This window comes from Coenobita brevimanus, chromosome 30 (genome assembly GCF_032717465.1).
Source record: "Coenobita brevimanus isolate Jiangsu-jjx chromosome 30, ASM3271746v2, whole genome shotgun sequence".
Lineage (NCBI taxonomy): Eukaryota > Metazoa > Arthropoda > Malacostraca > Decapoda > Coenobitidae > Coenobita > Coenobita brevimanus.
Window position 1 is genome coordinate 22,840,123 of NC_136983.1, and position 26,577 is coordinate 22,866,699.

Genomic DNA, 26,577 nt, shown 5'->3' on the forward strand with positions numbered 1-26,577 from the left:
TGCTGGTTGGAGTGCTTGTTGTACCGCTTCCAAGCAGGCTGCAGTGTATTTTGCCCCTGGTCCTTCTGTGGTTTGCTTGGACCTTGACCATTACTCTGAGAACGGCCTTGGTGCTGGGATTCAGTCTGAGACGGCTTCCCAGACTTGGCAGTATCTTTTCTGCTCCAGGTGTTTTGCTTACGAGTTTGATACCCGTATGCAGTAAAGAATGCGTCAGCCTTTTCTGCCATTTGGCTGGCATCTTTCACCTGGCAGATCTTAAGCTGTGCTATGAGCTCAGCAGGCCACGACCTCTCTAGCTGTGTACGCAGCATAAGGTCAATTATCCCCTCACGCGTGGAAGGAGTTTCATCTTTCTCCATCCATTCATTTAAGTAAGCTGTGAGACGATCAAGGAACTGAACAGCTGTCTCCTTGTCTTGGAGACGAGCTCGCATGAACTGAACTTTGGCGTCGTCTACTGTGAGACCATACGCCTTAATGAGTGCAGCTTTCATCATCTCATATGTGAGATTGTCTCCACGAATTCTGTGGAGAATATCGAGGGCAGGGCCCTCAAATAGGCTAAGAAACTGAAGCCGCTTAGCTGCCTCATCCAGTTGATACATGTCTGCCATGTCCTCAAAACGAGCTATGTACGGCTCAATTCGCTCGCTTTCCTTGTATGAAGGAAGCTTGATGCGTGGGGTCGCCAGGACATGTGCAGGGGAAACGCTCATGGAGCTTGGACCAACTGCAGCAGACGTGTCTGAAGCCAAGGAATCTCGCTTGAGCTTCAGCACTTCAAGTTCATGTCTCTCGCGTGCTTCTCGCTCGGCACGTTCGTGTTCTCGTTCTCTGTCTCGTTGTTCACGCTCGTATTCGCGCTGTTCTCGCTCGTATTCGCGCTCCTTTTTGCGTTCCTCGCGCTGTTCTCGCTCGTATTCGCGCTCCTTTTTGCGTTCCTCGCGCTGTTCTCGCTCGTATTCGCGCTGAATCTTACGCTCTTCACGGGCATCATTCTCACGCTACTGCTCCTGATTATGCCGTGAGAGTATATACTCTTTAATTTCGGTTGGGTCCAAAAGACCCATTTCTTTGGCTTCCTGTAAAAATACAGTGATAGCCATGGCGCTAATTTACTAAGCAAACCGAAACTGAGTACTGACTGCTTCGCAAACGAATGCTAATGACACAAGTAAAGAGTACAGACACAAGCTAGTGGTGACCAGTCTTATCTAGTTAACTGGCAAAGATTAAAGCAAAAATGCAAATAACTGAGAATCAGTAATAAACACAATGGGTACAGCGACTTCCCAGGAGCAATAAAATCGTCTGGTTTTGCCAAGAATAAAATACTAAATAGAGTTAAGTACTCTATGGATTAATAAAGCAAAAATTCACTTGCTAAATTAACGGTAAACACCAGTAAACTTGTGCCTATAAACGTTAGTGATAAATTCCTAAATATGAACGAGTGAGTACTATCTCGTGAATACCTTTAGAGCTAGGAGTTAATATCCTGGAATGAGGTCGCCAATTGTCACGGGGCTTTTTAAAATATCACGGTGTTTTTTAAAATAAATGCTTAAATATTATTTAATTGATATTAATATTCAATAATATTAAAGAGCAGGGACAATGATTGTCTTGCTACATCAAGCAATGATTACTTTACGCTGCTTCTTCGCACGATTCTCTACGACGAGAATTTATAAACTTTCTCAACAGTACACAGCAGAGACTAATTACTCACAAATGCTGAATTAGTACTGTTAGCCTCTGGAGAAAATTACTTCACCCCTGACAATAAATAACTAATACTAACATCAGGTTCTTGCCGATGCTTAACTCCTAGAAGGCACAACGGATTTTAAGTTAATACAACAAGACTGGTCTAAGAACCAGTTATGAATAGTAAAACGTCTATGCAAGCTAGAAGCTATGTGGGAAATAAGCTTAATTATGGAGAAATGAAACAAGAGTTTACTTTACATTAAGCTCAAGAAAAAGAACTGTTAAATTTATTTATTACAAAAAAATAAATTTAACGTTACAATTCAAATCAATTAAATGAGATCGCACTCACTCACTCACGCAAAAGCTAAATCCTTACGCCTAAAAAAAAAACCACCTTAATTAAATTCTTAAGACTAGGGAAATACAAGAAGGAAATACTATAGTCGATGAATGCTTTATATCACCAAGGTGGGAGCACTGGAGACTGTGATCTTGTGGAGCTTGGGTGCTAGCTGACCTCTCCTCTCACACTTCTGGAGCACAGGACCTCTCTCCGTCAAAGCAACAACTAGACTGACCAATTCGTGGGAAAGAAAAGCGGAGCACTAGGCCGCATTTTCTAACGGTCGAGGCAAGCAGGGGCGAACAATAAACAATAGTATCGCTCAGAACAGCATTTAGTGACGTGCATTAAATCGGTCACTTTTGAAAACAGTGACGAATGTTTTGAAAAGTATACCCCGAAATGGAGAGAGAAACGGTTAACTGAGCGATACACAGTGAGTTTTCCACTAATAGTTCGTGGCTTCTCACAAAAGGGGAATGTCGCGAATTTGATTCGTGACAATGACCTGGCCTCAGAGAGGGGCCCCAGTCCACCTCTCATGTTTACATGGCCAACTGAGAGACCAGGCGAGCCAGCCTCTCCAGCTCCCACAGTGAGTGAGTTTATACTGTGTTCAGTGGTTTGCAAAATACAGACAAATCTTGTGCTTGGATACAGCTAATAATCAGTTATCTCCCCCTTAAAAAAATACCCACCATGAAAGCACCACCCACAGTCTCTCATGCAGAATAGAGGACTGAGTACTAACATGCATCTGTTGCATTTGCTTATGTCAAATTCCATTTACCCCTTTCTCCCATCCACAGCCCTCGCCTTATCTGTCACCATTACCAGCAATGGAGGGAGGATCACAAGATCCCAGCCCACCAGCAGCAGGGGTCAGCCCCGAAGCATCAGCTACACCACTTGAAGAAATGGAGTTCCTGCCAGAGGGCTGGGGACAGTCTGCCTCCCCATTGCACTCAGTGAGTTTTCTCATTTGTTTTTTTTTTTAGCTGAAATAATGATATTTATCGACGTGGATTTCTTTCCACATAATTTCACTAACTCCTCCCTTGCACCCACAGCCCTTGCCTCAGTCGAAAGACCCGATGTTGATGGAGGGAGGACCACATGACCCCAGCCCAGCAGCAGCGGGGGTCAGCCCTGAAGTGCCAGCTGCCCCACAAGCAGAAATGCACATCCTGCCAGAGGGCCGGGGAGAGTCTGCCTCCCCATTGCACTCAGTGAGTTTTCTAAATTTTGTGAGTTGAAATAATGATATTTATCGACATGGATTTCTTTCCACGTAATTTCATTAACTCCTCCCTTGCACCCACAGCCCTCACCTCAGCTGGAAAACCCGATGTTGATGGAGAGAGAACCACAAGACCCAGGCCCAGCAACAGTGGGGGTCAGCCCCGAATTGCCAGATGCCCCACAGGCAGAAATGCACATCCTGCCAGAGGGCCGGGGAGAGTCTGCCTCCCCATCGCACTCAGTGAGTTTTCTCCATATTTTTAATAGATTTACTGAAATTTATTGTTTGATTTCCCTTGCATCTACATTTCATTTACCCCTCTTATCAACAGCTCCCTACCCCATTATCAGTGAGATGGATGATGGAACAGGACTAAGGAGAATCATCAAACTTGGTGGTACAACCTACCACTTTATTTTCCCTCTCCCTATCTCCATCAGAGAGTTATCTAACCAATTATGTTCTCTGTTCCTGATAATCTTGATCATGTCCATACACCAGCATCAATTGCTCTTCAACTTTTTTCAGGACCGGCCTTCAACACCCGATCCAGCTATGCCACCGCCACAGGATTTGCCCATAAAAACGTCACCAACTATTTCTGCAATAAGTATTGCATCATCTCTGGTGCAGGGGCACAGTTCAACTGCTTCAGAGTTTGTGCGTTACTCTCTGTTGCTATAACAATTGGTCTGTTTAATGATTTTTGGTTATATGTTACATGCTTTTTGGAAATGATCCTTTACTAACTTGATCACTTTTCTCTTTTTCTTTCTTTTCAGTCCGAGTCCTACTCTTTGGCCAGCACATCCCCTGTAAGATTTTCCCTCCAGTCTTCTCTGGATAATGTCAATGGAAAAAAGATATATTACATTTATCTATTAAATTTATTTGAATTCAAATTTCTTCAATACAGGTGTCAGGCGAACTATCGAGAAGGTGGCCGAAAATGTCCCTGAGCGATTCCCACATGAAAATCCTAACTCGGACAGTTAAGACAACGATTAAAACCTTGAGAAGAGAAGAATATGAGGGAAGCAAAAAAGGATCTATTGACATTGCTGTAATAAGAAAACTCATTAACAATTCAGAATTTGATATATATATATATATATATATATATATATATATATATATATATATATATATATATATATATACAGGCAATTTCCTAAGATATAAAGTTAGAAAAATTATGCAAATAATAAAGTGCCTTAGTAAGAATTAATGGGAATGGGTCTCTCTTCATGGCCTTAAGTCTAACATTTCCCATAAGTCTATCACTTTCTTTTTCTGCCTTCAACCTTTCCTATACCTCCTCTTACTAAAACATTTTCCTCTTACCTCCCACAAGAAGCACTGCCGTGACGTGGCTGGGGGGCTCAGTTCCACTTCTGCAGTCAAAGGTTGTAGATAAGGGATGACCAAAGGTGCTTCACCCTTCCTTTTAAAATTCCTTCCTTTAACCATTACAATTATCAGATTATTGTTAACTAGTGTGATATTTTTCCCCAATTCATGATACAACAACTAAAATACTTCTTCCTCAGTGACTGATTTCAATCCTCTATGCAAGGAATGGATTATTTTCTTGTCAGCATTAATATTTTTATTTTTTTTATTTTTTTTATTTTTTTTTTTTTTAAACATTCTGATTATTGGAAGTCAGGTATAATTATTCCATTGTACAAAGGAAAAGGGGGAAAAGAAGTGTGTGGTAATCATAGGGGCATTTGTCTTCTTAGTATAATAAGAAAAGTGTATGGGAGGATACTTATTGACAGAGTTAGAGAAAGAACAGAGGAATTAGTTGGAGAAGAACAAGGAGGCTTTAGGAAGGGAAGAGGTTGTGTAGATCAGATATTCATTCTTAGATCTTTAGTGGAAAAGTTTCTAGAGAAGGGAAAGAAGTTGTATGCGGCTTTCATGGATTTGGAGAAAGCATATGACAGGGTGGATAGACAAGGATTGTGGAAAGTATTAAGAATATATGGAGTAGATGGAAAGTTGTTGAATGCTGTGAAGAGTATGTATGATGGTGCTAAGGCTGCAGTGCATGTGGATGGTGAACTAAGTGAATTTTTCTCTTTGGAGGTTGGGTTGAAACAGGGATGTGTCATGTCTCCATGGTTGTTCAATCTGTTCATGGATGGGGTAATAAAAGAGGTACAAGGTAGGGTAGTGGATGTTGGAGTGGCCCTGGTGAGAGAGGATAGTGTTTGGAAACTCCCTGTACTGTTGTTTGCAGATGATACTGTGTTGTTGAGTGAAGACGAAGAGAAGCTGCAAGGCTTTGTGGATGAGTTTGAGAGAGTGTGCAAGAAACGGAATCTAAAAGTGAATGTAGGAAAGAGTAAAGTGATTGTCTTTGAGAGAGGTGAAGTCAGTGAATGTACAGCGAGGTTGGATGGTGAGGAATTGGAAAATGTGAGTACGTTTAAGTACTTGGGTAGTGTGATGAGTAATGATGGTGGTTTGGAGGGTGAAGTGCTTGAAAGAGTACAGCATGGAAGAAAGGTTGCTGGTTCTTTGAAAACAGTGATAAGAAACAGGGAAGTGAGCATGGAAGTGAAAAAGTTACTACATGACGGTATTGTGATACCAGCTCTAACGTATGGAAGTGAAACTTGGACGTTGTTGGAAGGACACAAGTAAAGAGTGAGAGCAATGGAAATGAGTTATTTAAGAGAAGCCTGAGGAGTCACATGGAGAGACAGGCTGACGAATGAGGATATAAAGAAGAGTTGTGGTGTGGATGTGGATGTGATAGAAGTGTTATGAGGAACACATTGAGGTGGTTTGGCCATGTGGAGAGGATGGAGGGTGAAAGACTGACGAAGAGAGTGTATGTGAGTGAGGCGGAGGGGGGAAGAGGGAGGGGGAGGCCGAGGATGAGATGGAAGGATGGGGTGGAGAGGTATATGAGAGAGGGGGGTGTGAGTTGGGAGCAGGGCAGTGAACTGGCGGGGGACAGGACGACGTGGAAGCGATTTGTTTGTGGCCACCCCAAACGGGATTGAGGCGTCTGGCAATAGATAGATAGATAGATTATTTTGTTTCCACTTATAATGAAAAAACTAAAACATTTCTCACCAGTGACTGACTTCACTTCTATATACCTAAAATGGATCATTTTCTTCTCAGCATCAAAATTATCAGGTTCTTTTTGATGGTGGCATTTATGCCAATATATGATAGAACAACTTCAAAAATACTTCTTCTTCAATGACTGTTCTCACACATATATGACCTGAATCGATCATTTTCTTTTCAGCATTAAGATTATCTGGTTTCTCTTTACTTGTCTGATTTTATGACAATTTTGTTATAAGAATTTCGAAAGTATCTCTGCCTCAATGACTGATTTTAGGATGAACAGAGATTCATGCATCTGAAAAAAAGTTTCCTAAAATATTACCTATAAAACTGAGCCACACATGAAATCCAGAAAATGCAAAAACCTGAGCAAGTTGCTGTTTATCAAATGCACATAAAATACCTTAATATATTGTTGGAAGTATTAAGAATTCTCATTCCTTAAAAAAAAAAAATGTAGCCAAGAGGGTTTCAGAATGATACATTACATTGCTAGGATTGAGCTTATGTAGCCATGGTTGTTTCGTTCTGATACATTACGTTACCAAGATACATTAGAATTTTTAGTTGTGACTTGACACATGGATTCTGATATATAAGAATAAGTCCTATGCCGTTAAAACATTTAGACATGCTACATAAGATACTTCTCATGCTACATAGGACATGTTCATGGTCTTTGACATTAGTTGGCCTGTGTGAAGAATAGTGTCTAAACCTTGTTCACAAATCTAATGTAAGCTACATTAGATCAGCCATGGTCACTTGAACATTGTCAACTTTTGAGGCCATTCCTGTTCTATTTGTGTTCAATGCTACATTAGACGAGATTTGTAGCACCAGTCAAGCAGGGCAGTACTCCCGAGGTGGATGGAAAGCTGATGACAGGGAGTGCTGTAGCTCCCGTTTCATCAGCCCGTAGGACTAGTTCCTGACCATCCCCTTTTGCTGAACTTTTTCATTTCTTACGCATATCAACCTGACAAAATCTTCCACAGGTACACCCACTAATATTTAATAATATTCAGCTTAATCCTGCATCATCCTTGAACATGCTTGGAGTTTCATTTACTCGGGACTTATCTTGGAAAGATCGTATTACATCTCTTGTAAAATCTGCTTCCAAGAGATCAGGTGTGCTAAGCCGAATCCGTTCTTTCTTTACCCCTGCACAATTGTTGACTCTACAGTATACAGGGGTTTTATTCGCCCCTGTGTGGAGTACAACTCTCATGTGTGGGGAGACTCCCCACATACAGCTCTTCTCAATAGGGTGGAGTCAAAGGCTTTTCATCTCATTAACTCTCCTCTTACTGACTCCCTTCAACCTCTGTCTCTTCACTGCACTGTTGCATCTTTATCTCTTTTCTCTCGCTACTTTAAAGGGCAAGAAACAAGCGGTTGATGTCCAGAAGTGAAATAAAGAAGGAGTTGATGAAACTGACACAATTACGCCAAAAATTTAATCTTTTAAGTCATACAGTTTGCTGATGATGTTTTTCCTCTCACTAACGGATGTTTTCACACCCATTTGTTCCTAAGGCTCCTGTGTGAGAGATTGTGCAGGAAGGATACTAAGCGTACTGCCCTTCTCCTATTGCCTCACAGTAGCGAAGCTCGTAGGTCCCTACCTTGGGGTTCCCCTCTTTATTAACCTTTGAAAATACCAACTTTCGTCCTCTATTTAGGACACCAGGCACAAGTAGATTAATGAAACAATTAAGCAATGTAGTTTCAGTACATTTCAATTAGCTTTTACTTTAATGCAAATCTAGCTTTACATTACTATTTCTGCTTTCAATGAGAATGACCTTTTTAATAATCTATCTATCTATCTATTGCCAGACGCCTCAATCCCGTTTGGGGTGGCCACAAACAAATCACCTCCAAGTCGCCCTGTCCCCCGCCATTTCACTGCCCTGCTCCCAACTCACACCTCCCTCTCTCATATACCTCTCCACCCCGTCCCTCCATCTCATCCTCGGCCTCCCCCTCCCTCTTCCCCCCTCCATCTCACTCACATACACTCTCTTCGTCAGTCTTTCACCCTCCATCCTCTCCACATGGCCAAACCACCTCAGTGTGTTCCTCATAACGCTTCCTATCACATCCACATCCACACCACAAAGCTCCTTTATATCCTCATTCGTCAGCCTGTCTCTCCACGTGACTCCACAGGCTCCTCTTAAATAACTCATTTCCACTGCTCTCACTCTTGACTTGTGTCCTTCCAACAATGTCCAAGCTTCACTTCCGTACGTTAGAGTTGGTATCACAATACTGTCATGTAGTAAGTTTTTCCCTTCCATGCTCACTTCCCTGTTTCTTATCACTGCTTTCAAAGAACCAGCAACCTTTCTTCCCTGCTGCACCCTTCCAAGCACTTCACCCTCCAAACCTCCATTCTTACTCATCACGCTACCCAAGTACTTAAACGTACTCACATTTTCCAATTCCTCACCATCCAACCTCGCTGTACATTCACTAACTTCACCTCTCTCAAAGACAATCACTTTACTCTTCCCTACATTCACCTTTAGATTCCGTTTCTTACACACTCTTTCAAACTCATCCACCAAGCCTTGCAGCTCCCCTTCGTCTTCACTCAACAACACAGTATCATCTGCAAACAACAGTACAGGGAGTTTCCAAACACTATCCTCTCTCACCAGGGCCACTCCAACATCCACTACTCTACCTTGTACCTCCCCTATTACCCCATCCACGTACAGATTGAACAACCACGGAGACATGACACATCCCTGTTTCAAACCAACTTTCAAAGAGAAAAATTCACTTAGTTCACCATCCACACGCACTGCAGCCTTCGCACCATCATACATACTCTTCACAGCATTCAACAACTTCCCATCTACTCCGTATATTCTTAACACTTTCCACAATCCTTGTCTATCCACCCTGTCATATGCTTTCTCCAAATCCATGAAAGCCACATACAACTTCTTTCCCTTCTCTAGAAACTTTTCCACTAAAGATCTAAGAATGAATATCTGATCTACACAACCTCTTCCCTTCCTAAAGCCTCCCTGTTCTTCTCCAACTAATTTCTCTGTTCTTTCTCTAACTCTGTCTATAAGTATCCTACCATACACTTTTCCTATTATTCTAAGAAGACAAATGCCCCTATGATTACCACACACTACTTTTTCCCCTTTTCCTTTGTACAAGGGCATAATTATACCTGACTTCCAATCCTCCGGAACTCTACCTTCCTCCCAGGCCAATCTGCACATCTTCCACATCCATTCTACTACTATCTCTCCCCCATGCTTCAGCATTTCACCACACACTCCATCAATTCCTGGGGCTTTCCCCGATATTAGTCATAATTTACCAAGTTCAAAGTGGTTTATAACAAACATATGCTTACAATGCTATCGGCATCCTAGAGCTAATCCCATATATTTAGTACCCCTTAACAGAAAACAAATAAATAACATGCCCTAATATGGCAAGGTGCTAAGAAGGGCATCAAGTTTGTTGCATTTAGAAGTGATGGAGTTGTTTTGGGCAAAGTGAGAAAAATATTAAGTAAAATACTGGGCAGAAAAATATAATGCGCATGATTCAGGGGAAATTTATCGAAGGTACCTATAGAGAGACACCTGTTGTTGACAGTATTAAAACAATGTTTGTAGGTTGCGTTTGTTAGAGGGTATGAAAGAACAGTGTGTGCTTCCATGCCAAAAGTACAACAGCCATAATAGATTCAGAAGGCTCACAGCCTCAGAAATAGTCCTTTTTTTTTTTTTTTTTTTTTTTTTTTAAATCTGCTTAAGCATGCCACAGATGTCAGTGTTACAAGCGATGGAACAGCTTACCAAACGTTACGTTGTGGAAAAAAAATAAGAGAATTTCGATCATAACTGACTGGCATTTTGAAAACTGTTCATGTCAAAATATTGATGTTAGCAAAGTCTGTTTTGTTCAGACTGAGCGAAATAAGGGTACAAGGTACAGTACAACAGCAGTGGTCGATATAGCTCACTGCCGCTGTGCACATCCCACAACAGAATAACATTGTTCATCCTTAGTGCTGCCTTCACCAGTATTATCGCTTGAGGTGGCCTGCTGCTTTGCCGTGGAGGTGATAGCCACAGCCTCTTCCACCTCCTCGTAGACGTGCTCAGACAGGCATGTAACGCGGCGGGGGATGGCTGTGGCACCTGATTCTCTAAGGCGGATGGGCAGTGGTTCCAGGTATATGTTCTCATTTTCACTGTCTTCACGTTCATTCTCTTGGCAAGAGGCTGATGTTGGATGCATCCCATTTATCTTCTGAAAGGGAAAAGATTTATTTACATATTGGATTTTCTCTTATCATCGGACACAGTAACCTAGATGATGTATGCAGCAAACTGATCTCTGTACAACCTTCTCTAATTAAGTTTAGGTTCTTCATTCAGTTTCAAATTACCTACCAGTATATGTTCATGACCGTCATATCTCACAGTCCTCAATTTTCCTTACAATCCCAGGTAAATTACTCTGCCTTTTTATACTAATTAAGCATTCATTCATTCACTGACTTTTTCCTTTAATGCAGTTGCCGTGACCACGGAAGCTACTTCACGTGGAGTGCCAAACACATGCGCTGCCAATCTTAACATTGTAACAACTCTGACCACCAAAAACTAGTTGTTGTTGCTGAATAGCCCCGGTATCTCTGGTCGAACAGACCCATCAACAGCAGGTAAGCAACCTCTCCTGTAGGGCCGTCCCGTGCAGTGAACCGATGTTTCCTTTTGATAGCGCTTCGCTACGGGTAGGCGCTGGGAAGAGTGTGAAACTTTGATTCCCGGATGAAAGTCACATTTGCGTCTCTCCACCCAAGTACCAGAGACACCAGAGTAGGGTCCAAGTCACACCATTGTGGCTATTTGGTTATCATGCACTAGTGTGGTTAATTTGTCATATACCACTTAGTGGCCTCACTGTTTTCAAATAAGAGTAGTGAGAACCTCCCTTCCATCCCTCACACATGAGATTTTCATATATAAGCATCCAGCTTCGCCTCCCTGAACACATAAAACCATGTATATATCAGTAAGCAACCACGAGGTGACAGTACCTGCCAATCTGCATTCCTGCCGAATATAAGCATAAATATACAATAGCACTTCAGTATTTACACTCACTGCTGCCCTAGAATTGGGTACAGCCGGGTGAAGGGACAGGGCGACTGTACAAGGCAAGAAGAGGAGGCAAAGTAGTACAATGTGAGAGGAAGACTAAGAACAATAAGAATAGGGGAAAGACTTGGGATGAGGCAGGGTGTGAGAGATGCAAAGTGAGGTCAGTGAAATGATTAATACAACACCTTGAGCCTGTAGTAGAGATACATCACAGTCATGCTGAGAAAAGACGAGAGGAAGATCATCACCAGGATCATCAGGACAATGTTGACGTTGTACACCATAGGACCTAAAAAAAGAAAAAAAAAACAACATACACATTTCCTTTCATTTGCCATGGGTATGTTGTCCTGTGTAAGGAATTATCAGATTAGTCACGTTACCATTTCACCTGTCAGAAACCCTTCCCAATAACACACTTTTAGGTCTACCTAAGCCATTTCTGAGTTACCAGGTGATGAAGCAAAGAAAGATATGTTTCATCCAGACTGTACATACTTAAACACAGTGAACATGTGACTAATTGCATGTGTTAATGTAGAAAGTGACAGCAATGGCGTGTCATTAAGTACCTAAAATACGTCTTCCTCGCCAATTACATTTGCTTTATACATTAAATAGGCAGAGAGAGAGAGAGAGATTGTTATGTTTTTAGTGGTGTGTGTGTGTGTGTGTGTGTGTGTGTGTGTGTGTGTGTGTGTGTGTTCTTACCTAATTGTTCTTACCTAATTGCATCTTTACAGGAATGAGTCAAGCTCGTACTGTCCCGTGTATTAAACCATATTTATCGTACATATCCTTAAAATTGTGAATTGTTTTGGCACACACTATTTCATTCGGTAGTGCATTCCACTGATCAATTGCCCCATTTGGGAAACTAAATTTCCTTACGTCTTTATCACCTCTCTTCTTATGCAGTTTTGCAGTGTCCTCTTGCTGATGCTTCCCCATAGGTTAAGTAATCATTTATGTCTATTTTCTCCTTCCCTGATATGCGTTTATATAGCATAATCATGTCACCTCTTTTCCTTCTATCCTGTAGTGTTGGTAGATTCAGTTTATTTAGTCTTTCTTCGTAGCTTAGATCCCTTAAGCTTGGTACCCATCTTGTAGCGGCCCTTTGAACTTTTTCAATCTTGTCTATGTGTTTTTTGAGATGAGGACTCCAGACTACTGATGCATACTCCAGGGTTGGTATGATGAATGATGTTATTATCTTTCTTAGCATGTCTTCATTTATGTATGTGAATGCTATTCTCATACTTGCAGGCAGTGTATACATGTTCCGTACCTTCTCACTGATGTGGTCAGCCGGAGATAGTCTGTTTTTGATAATCACACCTAGGTCCTTCTCTCTTTCTGATTTGTGTAGGGTTATATTTCCTAATGTATAATCCCAATCAGGTCTTTTTCCACTTTTACCAAACTTGATTACATGACACTTGTCCGCATTGAATTCCATTTGCCATGTATTACTCCATTCATGAAGTTTATTTAATTCTTCTTGTAGCTCATTACAAGAGTCTGTGTCAGTAATTCTCCTTTGTATTTTTGCATCATCTGCAAACATATTTAGATAGCTTTCATTTCCAGTGTTACTGTCTATATCATTTATATACACTAAAAACATGATTGGTGCCAGCACTGAGCCCTGTGGTACTCCACTAGTCATTTCTTTCCATGATGAGTAATTTCCCCTTAGTACTGTTCTCATTTCTCTTCTTATGAGAAAATCTTGCATCCAACAATACAGTTTGCCTCGAATTCCTCCTTGATGATACAGTTTCCATATAGTCTTGATGTGGTACTGTGTCAAATGCTTTCTTGAAATCTAAATAGATACTGTCCACCCATCCTTCTTTTTCCTGTAATGTGTCTGTTACTCTGTCATAGTAGGTCAACAGATTAGTAACACATGATTTTCTTTTTCTGAAACCAAACTGTCTTTCTGTTATCATATTGTGTTCTTCTAGATGATTTACCCAATCTTTTCTTATAAGCTTCTCTAATACCTTGCTTACAACACTGGTTAGTGATACTGGTCGGTAATTGAGTGGATTTTGTCTATTCCCTTTCTTGAATAAGGGAACAATGTTTGCTTTCTTCCAAATATAAGGTAGTTGACCTTGACTCAAGGATTTCTTGAAAATTAAAAATAATGGTGTACTTAACTCCTTTGCACATTCACGTAGTACCCAACATGAAATTTCATCAGGACCATTTGCTTTTCCTTTGTCTAGTTTACTTAGCTCCTCCTGTATTACTTTTTCTGATGTTTATATATCTGGTAGTATGTGTGGGCATGCATGTTCCACATAATCCCTCTCAAAAAATTTTTCCTCTGTAAAAACTGATTGGAATTTCTTGTTTAGTGCTTCACAAATATCCTTCTCTTGTGTATAGGTGATTCCCTCGTCCGTAATGGATTGTATTTTAACTTTTACTTTGGTTTTGCTTCTGATGTAGCTGTAAAATAGCTTCGGTTGATCACTACTTTTATTTATGATATCCTCCTCAAACCGTTTTTGGGCTTCTCTCTTTATTCTTGTATAATCGTTTCTTACCTGTTTGTAATTATTATATGCCCTTTCACTATTGTGTCTTCTGTATCTATTCCACAACAAATCTCTTTTTTCTTTTGATTTTTTACTTTCTGTATTGAACCATTTCTTTCTTTTCTTTTCTGCTTCTTTGTGCTGTGGGATGTACTTCTGGACTCCTATTTCATAAAGTTCACAGATTTTTTAAAATATAGCATTTAAATCTTGTCCTCGAAGCTCCTTTCCCCAATCAATTTCTAGGAAGGACTTCTTTAGGTCATGATAGTTTCCCTTTTTATAGATTAGGCTCTTTTTAGTCACTTTCATTGCTGTTAACTATGTCATATGCAATCCTGAAGTTGCAATTTAGTACTGCATGGTGGCTTTTGCCATGGCGGGTGGGATATTAAACTGTCAATATCGTTTTCTTGCCTAGTAAATATGAGATCTAGCATTGAGGGTACATCGAGTCCTCTTTTTCTGGTGCTTTCCCTTACATGTTGCGTTAGGAAAAACTCTTGCACGAGATCCAGGAGCTTTTGGTCCCAATAGCTTTCTTGGCTTATTGTATCTAGAGTATTCCAATTTATTCATCATTTTCATTCATTGCCAGACACCATGTATCCCAAACGGGGTGGTCAAGGGCTTAGAGTTAATTGTTTTACAGGGAGGGGCACTAATCCTCCACCAACCCCACTTGACGTAGGGATGCCAACAGCATCTGGTGTTCCCAGGCGGTCACCCATCCAAGTACTAACCAGACCCAACGTTGCAATTTATATTTGTATTAAAATCTCCAGTTAATATAATTCTTTCCGATTTCTCTTCCATTTTATGTAGTAATGATCTTAAACTCTGAATTGAATTCTCTGCCAGGTCCTCATACTCGTCTCTTTCACATGTGTTTGACTTGGGTGGCATGTACAAATTTGCTACAATTTGTGTGTGTGTGTGTGTGTGTGTGTGTGTGTGTGTGTGTGTGTGTGTGTGTGTGTGTGTGTGTGTGTGTGTGTGTGTGTGTGTGTGTGTTAACAAAATAACTGTCAGTTTTTAACCGACTTTAACCAAACGTGGTGGAAGGGTGCCAGGGCAGCCCATATAAAAATTTGTTGTTTTTGAGAACAGTAAGTCAAAGGTAAAGGTCATAGGGCTAGGTTAAAAATTGACCCAGCGAGGGAAATAAACAGTATTTATGCAATGTCGACCAAACTCTGAAAAATGAATAAAGAGATTCAGTTTTGAAATCAGTCAACGGTTACGGGCACAGACAGAGCTGTGTGTGTTTGCTAACAAAACATCTCAAACAGTTTTCAACCAATTTAACTTAATAGGGTATGTCAAGGATTAATCATACGTTTTAGAGCAATTGGCCAAAGGTAAAGGTCAACTTAAACAATCATTGCCTGATTAACACCATACTTTGGGACTGACTAATGAGTCAAGAAAGAAAGAATTGATGTTTTGAGAATAATCAGTCAAAGGTCAAGGTCACAGGACAAAGTCAATGTTCAGTCTGTGTATCTGTGTGTGAGGCGCTTTGTTCGCTTTTTTAGTTAGTTCTTTTTACGGTGTGTGTGTGTGTGAACAGAATAACTAAAACAGTTTTGATCTGATATGGGTCAAACTTGGTGGATGAGTTAAGGATCACCCAAGAGTGATATGCTGTTCTTGAGACACTGGCCAAAGGTCAAAGACCCACTGAAAGGCTAGCTTAAACAACTTTTTTTGCATGATCTAGACTAAGGACTGAGGAAAAGTAAGAAGAAATAGATTCGATTATGAGAACACTTAGGCTAAAGTCAAGGTCATATGGAAAGATCAGTTTAAGGTCATTGGACAAAGGCAAGTTTCTGATCTGATCTGAACCACAGCTGATGGAAGACATGATGATGTTAGAAATTTGAAAGTAATTTGTTGAAGGTCAGTGTCACAGGACAAGGTCAAATATGCGGGTGTTCCTCACTTTGAATTCTCCTTCATATAACCTGTGACAATGATGAGGGCATTTAAAAGATATGGTGCGGAAGTAACTTAACTAAAGGTATTAGCAATCATTTATAATGAAGGCGCTTACCACAGAGCTCCAGAATAATAGTCAAATGACATTAATAGTGTGCAAAATAAGGAAACATTATTTTGACGAAATTATTCACTACGTGCCGCGAAGCAAATTTCAGAAATTTGAACTGTGATGACAAATGTATTACATAAGCAATGGGGGATTAACAATTGTCGATACATATAGAAAAATTGGTCTTAGTGTAATTCGGGAGGAGACATAACGTCACTGTTGAGATAAACTGAAGTATGAAAGTGGGCATACTGATGGTGACTGAAGAATGTTATATTAATTAGGCTTGTTTGATTAATAAGCATTATAGTGGCTGAAATAGGAGAAGTCATGATTAATAGGCTTGCATATTATCAGATGATGTAGATGCCTTGGTTAATTTATGATTAGACCGAGGGATCATGCGTTCTGTCCCACCTAAGGGCTGTGGGTTGACGTCAGGGAGGACATTTAGTCATAAAGTGCTGCGAACTTCAACAAAAGCCCTAACCAGAGAGACAAAGCCTTTGCTCCTCAAGTAAGGGAATGCATGGCGTAAGACACCAAAAAAAAATTTGTGATATTAATATTTTGTTATATTAATGACGAAGATGACGATGACAGTATACAACCTGTCTTCCAGTAAGACCTGTGGACGCACCCAAAGAATCAACGTCTTTGGCACTTTAAAGCTTCAGGCAGCATTTTTTCCCCTAAAATTATTATTGTTTCCATGGCAGAGAGCCACCTCAATTTCCTTCGCGCATTATGCGTTATTCTCTCGGGCATGGAAGCATGCCGTCCTGACTAATGAAGAAAAAAAGGTTTAATAAAAAAGATATTGGTGTCAGTTGACTCCAGAATCTCGTCTGATTTATGCTTCTGACCATAATCGTGCCTTCTGTTATTCGCCAGACTAAGGATGAAGCATTCGTGCTATATGTTCTGAACTATCTAATTTAAATTCTTCCTACTCCTTCTGACATCTTGCCAGTAAACATTTCTAACAGTTATACTTCATCTTTCTTCCCTCCTATTATCTGCCCTGACGGCTTTGTAGCTGTTCATTCTACTGACAAGATAGAATTCTTCGCACAGACTCTCTTCCCCGATCCTATTTAGGATAATTCTGGTGCAGTTCTTCCATCTATTCCCTCTTTGACTTTCTAATGACTAACATTCAAATTTCTTTGAGCAGTGCACTTTCTGCCTTTACTAGACTCAATACTATCAAGGCATAACGGCTTGATAGGCTCCTTCCTGTTGTGCTCAAGAATCGTGCTTCTTTGCTGACACCCTGCCTAGGTAAACTCTGGTGCTCTTGTCTGTCAGCTTGTACCTTCCCTCCTTATTGGAGGTTTGCTTTCATTCAGCCTGTCCTCAAGAAGGGCGCCTTTTCTCAGCCCTCTAATTATCGCCAAATTGATATAATATCCCGTTTTTTCGAAATTTTTAGAATCTATTCATCATCCTCATCCTCATCATCATCATCATCCGGACCTCCTTTCCCAATGTAAGGCAGGGTCAGGCATAGCAACGTCCAGTCAGCTCAAAATGTGCCCAATCCAATGGGCCAGGCTTCCAATCACTCACCATTCAAGCCCCCGAAATCCTGGCTCTATCTGATACACCAAAAACACTCACCACCTTCTGTAACTTCACATAAACGTATCCAATAGAGTCAATCTCGACCCTATCACGTTAAAAAAGGGGTGCCAAATCCCTGATCCTGCGCTTCTCACAATATTCATTCAGTCAGCTTGATCTCTCGTCGGTCCCCTAGCCTCACCGAATTCCAAACCTATTATCCTCACACACTCATCCACCATATCCCTTCACCTTCTCCTTGGCCTACCTCGCCTCCTCCCTCCTTCAGATTGGCTCAGATACACCGTTTTCACCACTCTATTGTTATCCATTCCCTCCACATGACCATACCATATCAGTACTCTCTCTTCGGTTCTGGTGTCCACAGTCCTCCTCACTTCACATCTTTCACGAATCACATATTTCGTATCCTATCCACTCTCTGTACTCCATAATCATTCCCTAGCAGTTCCATCTCCACTGCTCTTACTTTTGACTTTTCATTTTCATGCCACACCAATGTCTCACATCCATAGGTTAAAGTTGGCACTAAGTCTCCTTCATGTAAGCCTTGTGCAGCTGCAACACTCAAGCCTCTGTTCATTATCAAGGCCTTCATAACACCAGCTACTTTCCTTCCTTGTGTCACTCTACACTCCACTTCTTTTGCACATCTTCCTCTCTTTTCTATCACTGTACCTAGGTATTTGAACTCTCCCATCAATTCCAGTCTCTCTCCATTCACTGTAACATCACACTGGGAGTCATCTTCTCTCTCAGAACCATCACTTTACTCTTTTCAACATTTACTATCAAGGCACGACGCTCACAGACATCAGCAAAACTCTGCACTAATCTACCAAGTTATTGTCCGGTATTTGCAAGTAGTACAGCATCATCAGCATGAAACAGATTTGAGATATTCCATCCATCATCATTCATTACCAGCGTCATCTCTCTCTCTCTTTCCATTACTCGTGTTTTTACTTTTCTCACCACCGCATCCATATGCAGTATATATATATATATATATATATATATATATATATATATATATATATATATATATATATATATATATATATATATATATATATATATATATATATATATATATTGTACAACCATGGGGACATCACACAGCCTTGTCGCACGCTCACACCGATCGTGAACCATTCACTTAGATGCCCATTTACCCTTACACATGCATCACTACCATCATAATAACTCTTGACTGCACCTAGCAGCATACCAGGTACGCCGTACATGCGCAAAACCTTCCGCAATCATTCTCTGTCTACTTTATTGTGTGCTTTTTCCAGATCCATGAATGTCATAAACACCTTATAGTCCTCCTCACAAGCCTTCTCCACTATCTGTCTCGGTGCAAATATTTGATCCATACATCCTCTAGAGCTACGCTGTGCCTCACTCACCAGGACTTCTGATATCTCTCTTACTTTCTCTATAATAAATCTTCCATATACCTTCCCTACAACACTCATTAGACGGCGGAGCATCAAAGCGTCAAAAACTGATCCTATCATTTCATCAAATCTGCAAAAAGTTACCAATCCATCAAATTTTCCAGATGTTTTCATTTTGTCAAAAACAGTTTTTACCCCATATCCTATCAGTGTGTCAAAAAAGTTCATATCATTTCAAAACATCAACAGTGAGAAGTCATCGATGTATCAAAAACTACAGAGGTTATCAAAGCATCAAACTGACAAAAGTCATCAAAGCATCACAAAATCCAGTAGTTATCAAAGCATCAAAAACCTACTCGATGATGATGATATGGGGTGTTACGACCGTAACAATGGTACGCCATCACAACCACCGTTAACGCAAATACTACTACATCAGCGAGTGAAACAGTATGACACAGTAAGCTCGAGACTGGCTTGGGAACTTAAGTCTCGAACCAACAAGTGATATTCTGTTCGTGGTCACGAGGGTGACCAGGAAACCCTCTGTCATACCCTTCACATATCAGGACGTGGTCTCATCCTTGGAGCCGCGTATCGATACAAAGTACAGCAACAAGGTAAAGTGACATGTATTTTTTAGATGCCGGCCAACTACTCCATTATCCGAGGTAACATCCACCATGGGACAACCATATACAAAAGCTCCCTGGGCTGGCGGTACAAAATTGCCAACAACACTGGCTTCACGCTGTACCTCAAGTGTGCCGACAAAAACTGCAGAGGGACTGCCAGTATCATCAAGGCGACTGACACACTGACGGAAAAGAGGGAATACATCCACGGCACAGAATCCTATAACCCTCTAACAGACATACGCAACCGCCTGAAAGCAGCAGCCAGGGATATATATATATATATATATATATATATATATATATATATATATATATATATATATATATATATATATATAATCATCAGCAGCATCAGCCATAAGTAGTCCACTGCTGAACAAAGGCCTCCCCCATCCTTTTCCACGAATTCCTTGACTGAGCCAATCTTTGCCACGTTTTCCCTGCAAATTTCATTATCACATCTCTCCATCTCCTGTGCTACGCTTACAATCTCTTGGTGTCCAGTCTGTCAGCCCCTTGCTCCATCGGTTATCCCTTAACCTTGCTATATGGCCTGCCCACCTCCATTTCTGTTCTTGTATAATTTCTATAATATCTTTGACTTTTCTCTGCTTTCTCACCCAAGTTGATCTTTTCCTGTCTCTTTAAGATATTCGCAACATTGACCTTTCCATTGCTCTCTGAGAACGGATTAATTTATTTTCCATCGACTTTGTCAGTTTCCAGGTCTCACAACCATACGTCATACTTGGAATTATACATTCGTTATATACTTTTCGTTTCATACAAACTGGCAAGCTACTTTTCATAATATCGCTATGTTTACCGAAAGCTTTCCATCCAATTTAATGGTCTTTTTATTTCGCTATCATGATCTTTTGTTAATTTTAGTATTTGTCCCAAGTACTTGTACTCGTTAACTTCTTCAAGAATTTCATCGCTTATTCTGATGACGCTCTTTGGTGTTTGTGGATTAAACATTAGTTTTGCTCCGGTTCATCTTCAGTCCTACTTTCAGACTTCCTCTGTTCAGGTCATTTAACATTTCTTGCAATGCCTCCGCTGTTTCTGAGATTAGGACAATGTCACCTGCAAATCTTAAATGGTTTAGCTTTTCTCCATCTATGTTTACTTCTTTATTTTCCCAGTCTAGATTTCTGAAAATACTTTTTTAACATGCTGGAAATAATTTTGGTGAAATTGTATATCCCTGACGCACGCCCTTCTCATTCTTAATTTTCTCCGAGTCCTTATGTAATTTAACTGTAGCAGTTCCCTCTTTATATATGTTTTCGAGCAGTTTTACAATGTTCTCATTCACACCTTGTTCTCGCAGTGGATTTATAATCGCTATGTGCTCCGCTGAGTCGAAAGCCTTTTCGAAATCAACAAAACCTAAGGACAGTGGTTTATTATATTCTGTAGTTTTCTCAGTTAGCTGATTCATTGTGTGTAGATGATCGGTGGTCGAATACCCGCTTCGGAATCCTGCCTGTTCACGAGGTTGGTTCTCCTCCAAAATTGTTGTTATTCTGTTCGTAAGGACTCTAGTGAAGAGTTTGTAAATGACTGAAAATAAGCTAATGGGTCGATAGTTACTAAGATCTTTTGAGTCACCTTTTTTGTAGAGTAAAATAACTATTGCATTACGCCATGTTTTGGGAATATTCTGTTTTATACAGTGGGTAAAAAAGTGAGGAAGCCTATTTCATACTTCTACACCTGCATCCAACAGAAAATCTGTTACTATTCCATCTTCTCCCGGAGCCTTCCCTCTTTTCATAATTTTAAGAGAAATATTTACTTCGTCTGGTGTTACCTCTGGTATTTCACTTGTGTCAACTGAAAAGTTAGCTATCGGTACTACTGTTTTGGATGCATACAGTTCTTTGTAAAATTCTTCAACTCTCTTCACCGTCTTATCTCGGCATTTAATGATTTCACCGTTTTTTTCTTTCAGTGATGTCATTTGTTGCTTTCCTAGTGCCATTTTACTTCGGACTTGTTTCAGACTTTTTCCGTTTTTGATGGTTTCTTTGATCTGATCATGTTTCTCTTTCTTTTTTCTCCTCTTTGTCTTGTGTTGATAAGCTTATTTAATTCCGCTCGTTCTATTTCGTCTTTCTTTGTTTTTACTTTCGTTTCCTTTCGTTTTTTCATAAGCTCGAGTGTCTTTTCTGAATATTTCTTGGCTTTGGTTGTGTTAGGTTTTCCTACTACCTCCGCTGATTCTCTTAGCACTTTGGTTAGTCTGTAATTCAGCTCATCAGTGTCACACTCAGCATTACTTAGAGCAGAGGTTCTTAACCTGTGGTCCATGAACATGAATGGGCTTCAGGGGGTCCGTGAAGGTCAGAACAATTGAGAACAATTTAGCAATATTGCGTGATGCCATGTGGCAGCATTAGCTGCCCCCCCCCCCTAAAAAAAAAAATCAAAGAGTCTTGAAGACTTCTGGTGTTCGTTGACACAAGCCTACCCTCGTCTGGCGAAGGGAACTACGGGTGCTCTGATTCCGTTTTCTACTACATAACTTTGTGAGTCAGGGTTTTTAGCGTTTGTTTCTATCAAAACGAAAAGTCGAAATCAACTGGATGTCAAAGATGACATGCGTGTTACCTTGGCAAAGACAACTCCACAATTTCATCTTATTCATGCCAAACAACAACTTCTCACTGAAATGAACTTTTGAGCAGAATTATAGTTTTGCTTTGTTTAATTCTCACAAGTTGGATGTATTTCACTTTCAATGAATGGCCTTTAGTTCTTACTCAAAAAAGTGTGAGAAACATAATTCATAATAAAGATTGTTTTGTACTTTGTGTATGTCATACATTGTGTGAGATAGTTTTCAATAAAGCAAAGTATATTCATTGTATGTAAAATGTTTTATGTGCTAATGTGCATTTTTCTAGGGAAGGGGTCCATAACTTTCACCAGATTCTCAAAGGGGTCCGTGACTCAGTAAAGGTTAAGAACCACTGACTTAGAGCCTGAAATCTGTTCCTTATTTCCAACTGAAAGGCTGCTTTGTTTTCGTTTACTTTTATTGGGCATATCTTTATCTTTATCATCTTTATCTTTATCATCTTCTTTCTTTCACTTCTGATATGAATCTGGCTGTGCATCTCATCATTCTATGATCACTACCTTTTTTTTTTTTTTTTTTATGTCCGACTCTGGGCATAGGCTTCACAGCCTGCTATCAAGGCCCAACAGTCCTCCTACATATCATACACCTCTACATGTCACCACTTCGGCGCTAACATCCACCGTCCATATTGAATACATGCTAGGGCTCTCATACAGGACTGGTGTATTGGTATTAGCGGGGGTATTTTTACATGTCGGCGGGTCTTCCGGTAGATCAGTAAAGCCTGATTTAATGAAATTCAAATCCTTAAACTGTTCCCTGCCCCAGCCGGGATTCGAACCTGGGTCCGTTAGGACTGCAAGCCACCTCTCTACCGATTGAGCCACCGCCTCCCCCAATATATTTACTTTGTTGATAACTGTGATATTTGTGAACGTGTTAGTCTTATCTGCTATAATGAAGTCGATTTCATTTTGTGTTGCTCCATTTTGGCTTCTCCAGGTCCACTTTCTCCCTGTTCTTTTGTGGAAGAATATGTTCATTATTCTCATGTTAAACATTTCAGCAAAATTTACCAGTATTTCTCCTCTTTCATTCTTTTCTCCCACTCCAAATTTTCTCATACATGCTTCTACATTTTTCGACTTCCCAACTTTTGCATTGAAGTCTCCCATGAGTGTAGTATATGTTGTCGTTTCTTCTTCCATAATCTGAGAGATGTCATCATAGAATGTTTCTATTTCTTCATCAGAGCTTTGAGAAGTTGGTGCATATACTTGTATTATTTTCAGGGTATATTTTTTGCACAGTCTAATGACAACAAATGCAGCTCTGGCAGATACACTGCTGAATTTAACAATGTTGTCTGCAAGATTTCTGTTAATTAGAAATCCTACACCACTAACTCTTTCATTTTCCCTTCCTCTGTAGTAAAATAGGTGGATGCTGTCTTCGAGCTGAATTACTTTTTCTTCTTTTCTGTGGATCTCACTCAAACTTACAATATCCCAACTAAAGTTTTCCAGTTCAGCCATTAGGTTATCAAGTTTGTAATCTTCTGCAAGCTTTTTACATTGTATGCATAGATCTTTATGGATTTCAGTTTGTTTAACCTGCCCCATCCCGACGTTTTCTGGGCAGTGGTACGCCCCAGTCCCGACATTTTTGGACCTTTTTTTTTTTAGGCTCAAACATTTGCTTTTGGTGAGAAACATCGAAAATTCATAGAGAAATCGCTCACCCGAGGTTTAAAATACTCGATCCAGGTATGAGTACCTCCTTACCTGACTGGGTTTTCTAACAGGCTGGCACCAAAGAAAACGAGTTCTATGGGAGGGTAACTATTTTATCCACTCATAAACAGTATTTATTTACTTGATACGAATTTATATGTAGTACAAGGGTATATTGGTTTTCAAACAGTAATATAGGCATTATAAGCATTGTTTCACTCACTAACTCATCACCATTCATGACCTTTTCTTCCCACATTACCTGATCATCATTTCTGACTGTTTCTTTCTCTAATGCTATGTAAACTTTGTCCTCCACATTGTCATCGATTGGGGAATCACTCTGGCCGTGAATGTCTTTATTGGCCAGGTCACTGGTAACAGGTGAATTGCCGAGACAATGGCGTGCAGGGAGGGGGGAGAGGTTTTTTTATTATACGAGAAAGAAGGAACCAAAGGCCATGAGCCTACAGTAACAGTTCCCTCCAAGAGAAAAACAAAATACAATAGAGAGCCAAATTCAAGATCCGATCATTTTGAGATGCCTGGACACACTGCATTTGAAAGACTGGAGATCATAGGCAGCAGGAAATACAGACAGAGGGAGACAGTTCCAGAGTTGACCTGTTGCATAAATGAAAGACTGGGAGTAACGGTTAACTCTTGCATTAGAGAGTTGAACAGAAAAGGGATGAGAGTTTGCTGCCAGACGGGTGCTACACACCCGTCGTAGAGGTGGAGAAATGCAAGCAGACAGTTCAGAGGAGCAGTGACCATTAAAGTAGCGATAGAAAAGAGATAAAGATGCAACAGTGCGGCGAAGAGACAGAGGTTGAAGGGAGTCAGTAAGAGGAGGAGAGTTAATGAGACGAAAAGCCTTTGACTCCACCCTATTGAGAAGAGCTGTATGTGGGGAGCCACTCCACACATGAGAGTTGTACTCCACACAGGGGCGGATAAAACCCCTGTATAGAGTCAACAATTGTGCAGGGGTAAAGAAAGAGCGGAGTCGGCTTAGCACACCCAATCTCTTGGAAGCAGATTTTACAAGAGATGTAATATGATCTTTCCAAGATAAGTCCCGAGTAAATGAAACCCCCAAGCATGTTCAAGGATGATGCAAGATTAAGCTGAATATTATTAAACATCAGTGGGTATACATGTGGAAGATTTTGTTGGGTTGATAGGTGTAAGAACTGAGTCTTAGATGCATTAAAAACAACCATATTATTTTTACCCCAGTCAGAGATACGAGCCAAGTCAGACATTAGGTGTGCCATAGCCTCATCCCTTGTTTGTTGAAGTAACTGTTGAGATGGGCGTTGCGGGAACCGAATGGAAAGGTGAAGGGTGGAGTCATCAGCGTATGAGTGGATAGGGTTATGCAGTGTAAGGCATTGTATCTGCTTGGCATCTTGTAGAGGAATAGAGGAAGGTGTCCCGTGTATACGTGCCAAAAATCACTCGCGAAATCACTCGCAAAAATTGAAAATTGTGCAAATTAGGAACCTTGCAATGTTGCTGCATTAATTTACATCTCCAGGATATGAGTGCACATCATGTGAGGACGTGAATTCACGTCTCTGGGACGGGGAGGGTTAATATCCAAGAGTCTAATTTTCCAACACAGTGGCTACTCACTTTCGGTGGCACACTGTCCGTAAGCACAGGAGGCAATGCGGTTGGACCTTTAGTAGATGATGATCCAACAGGAACGTCCATCAAATCATTTACAAAAGAACTCATGTTTGGTTGGGAGGATTGTGGCAAATAATGTCACCTCCCTGACGCAGTTTCTGGTGAGATGTAATTTTTGTGCCACCTTATTCATTATATTCGGTGGAGCTATGTATATCTATAGGGGGTCCAGTGGTCCGTGCCATCTAAGACGGTACCTCGTATATCTACAAGGCTTTCCGCTATCCGCCACCCGGGGACATGCCAGGTAGCAGTGGGATCCTGCCCCTGGATATATATATATATATATATATATATATATATATATATATATATATATATATAATAACACTTTCCCTGATGAGTTACTGCAATGATAGCTTGTATCCATGACATATTATGTTATTTGAATGTTGCATCAATGATGAAAGTACGATCAAAGGTTTCTTACAGTGCATCTTCATTTACATTAAGTGACGTGGAACTGGGAATGTACAAAGCTCGGCGCTATGCACAGCCACTTGTTCCTCGCACAGCAGCTAAGTTCGTCATGTGGATGTCTGACCCCTTCGCAGAGAACTACGACCAGCACTTCAAGGGGACTGTGGAACATGGGACAGAGCTGGTGATCATCTTCATATCCACCGTCATCATCCCAAGGCTGGCAGAAGTGCAACATGCCTTGTATGATGCAATGTTCTACTGTGTTCCAGTCCTGTTCTACCAGTTTTTCTCCATCATGGCAGTCTTCGGAGACAAGGCTCTACCCGTG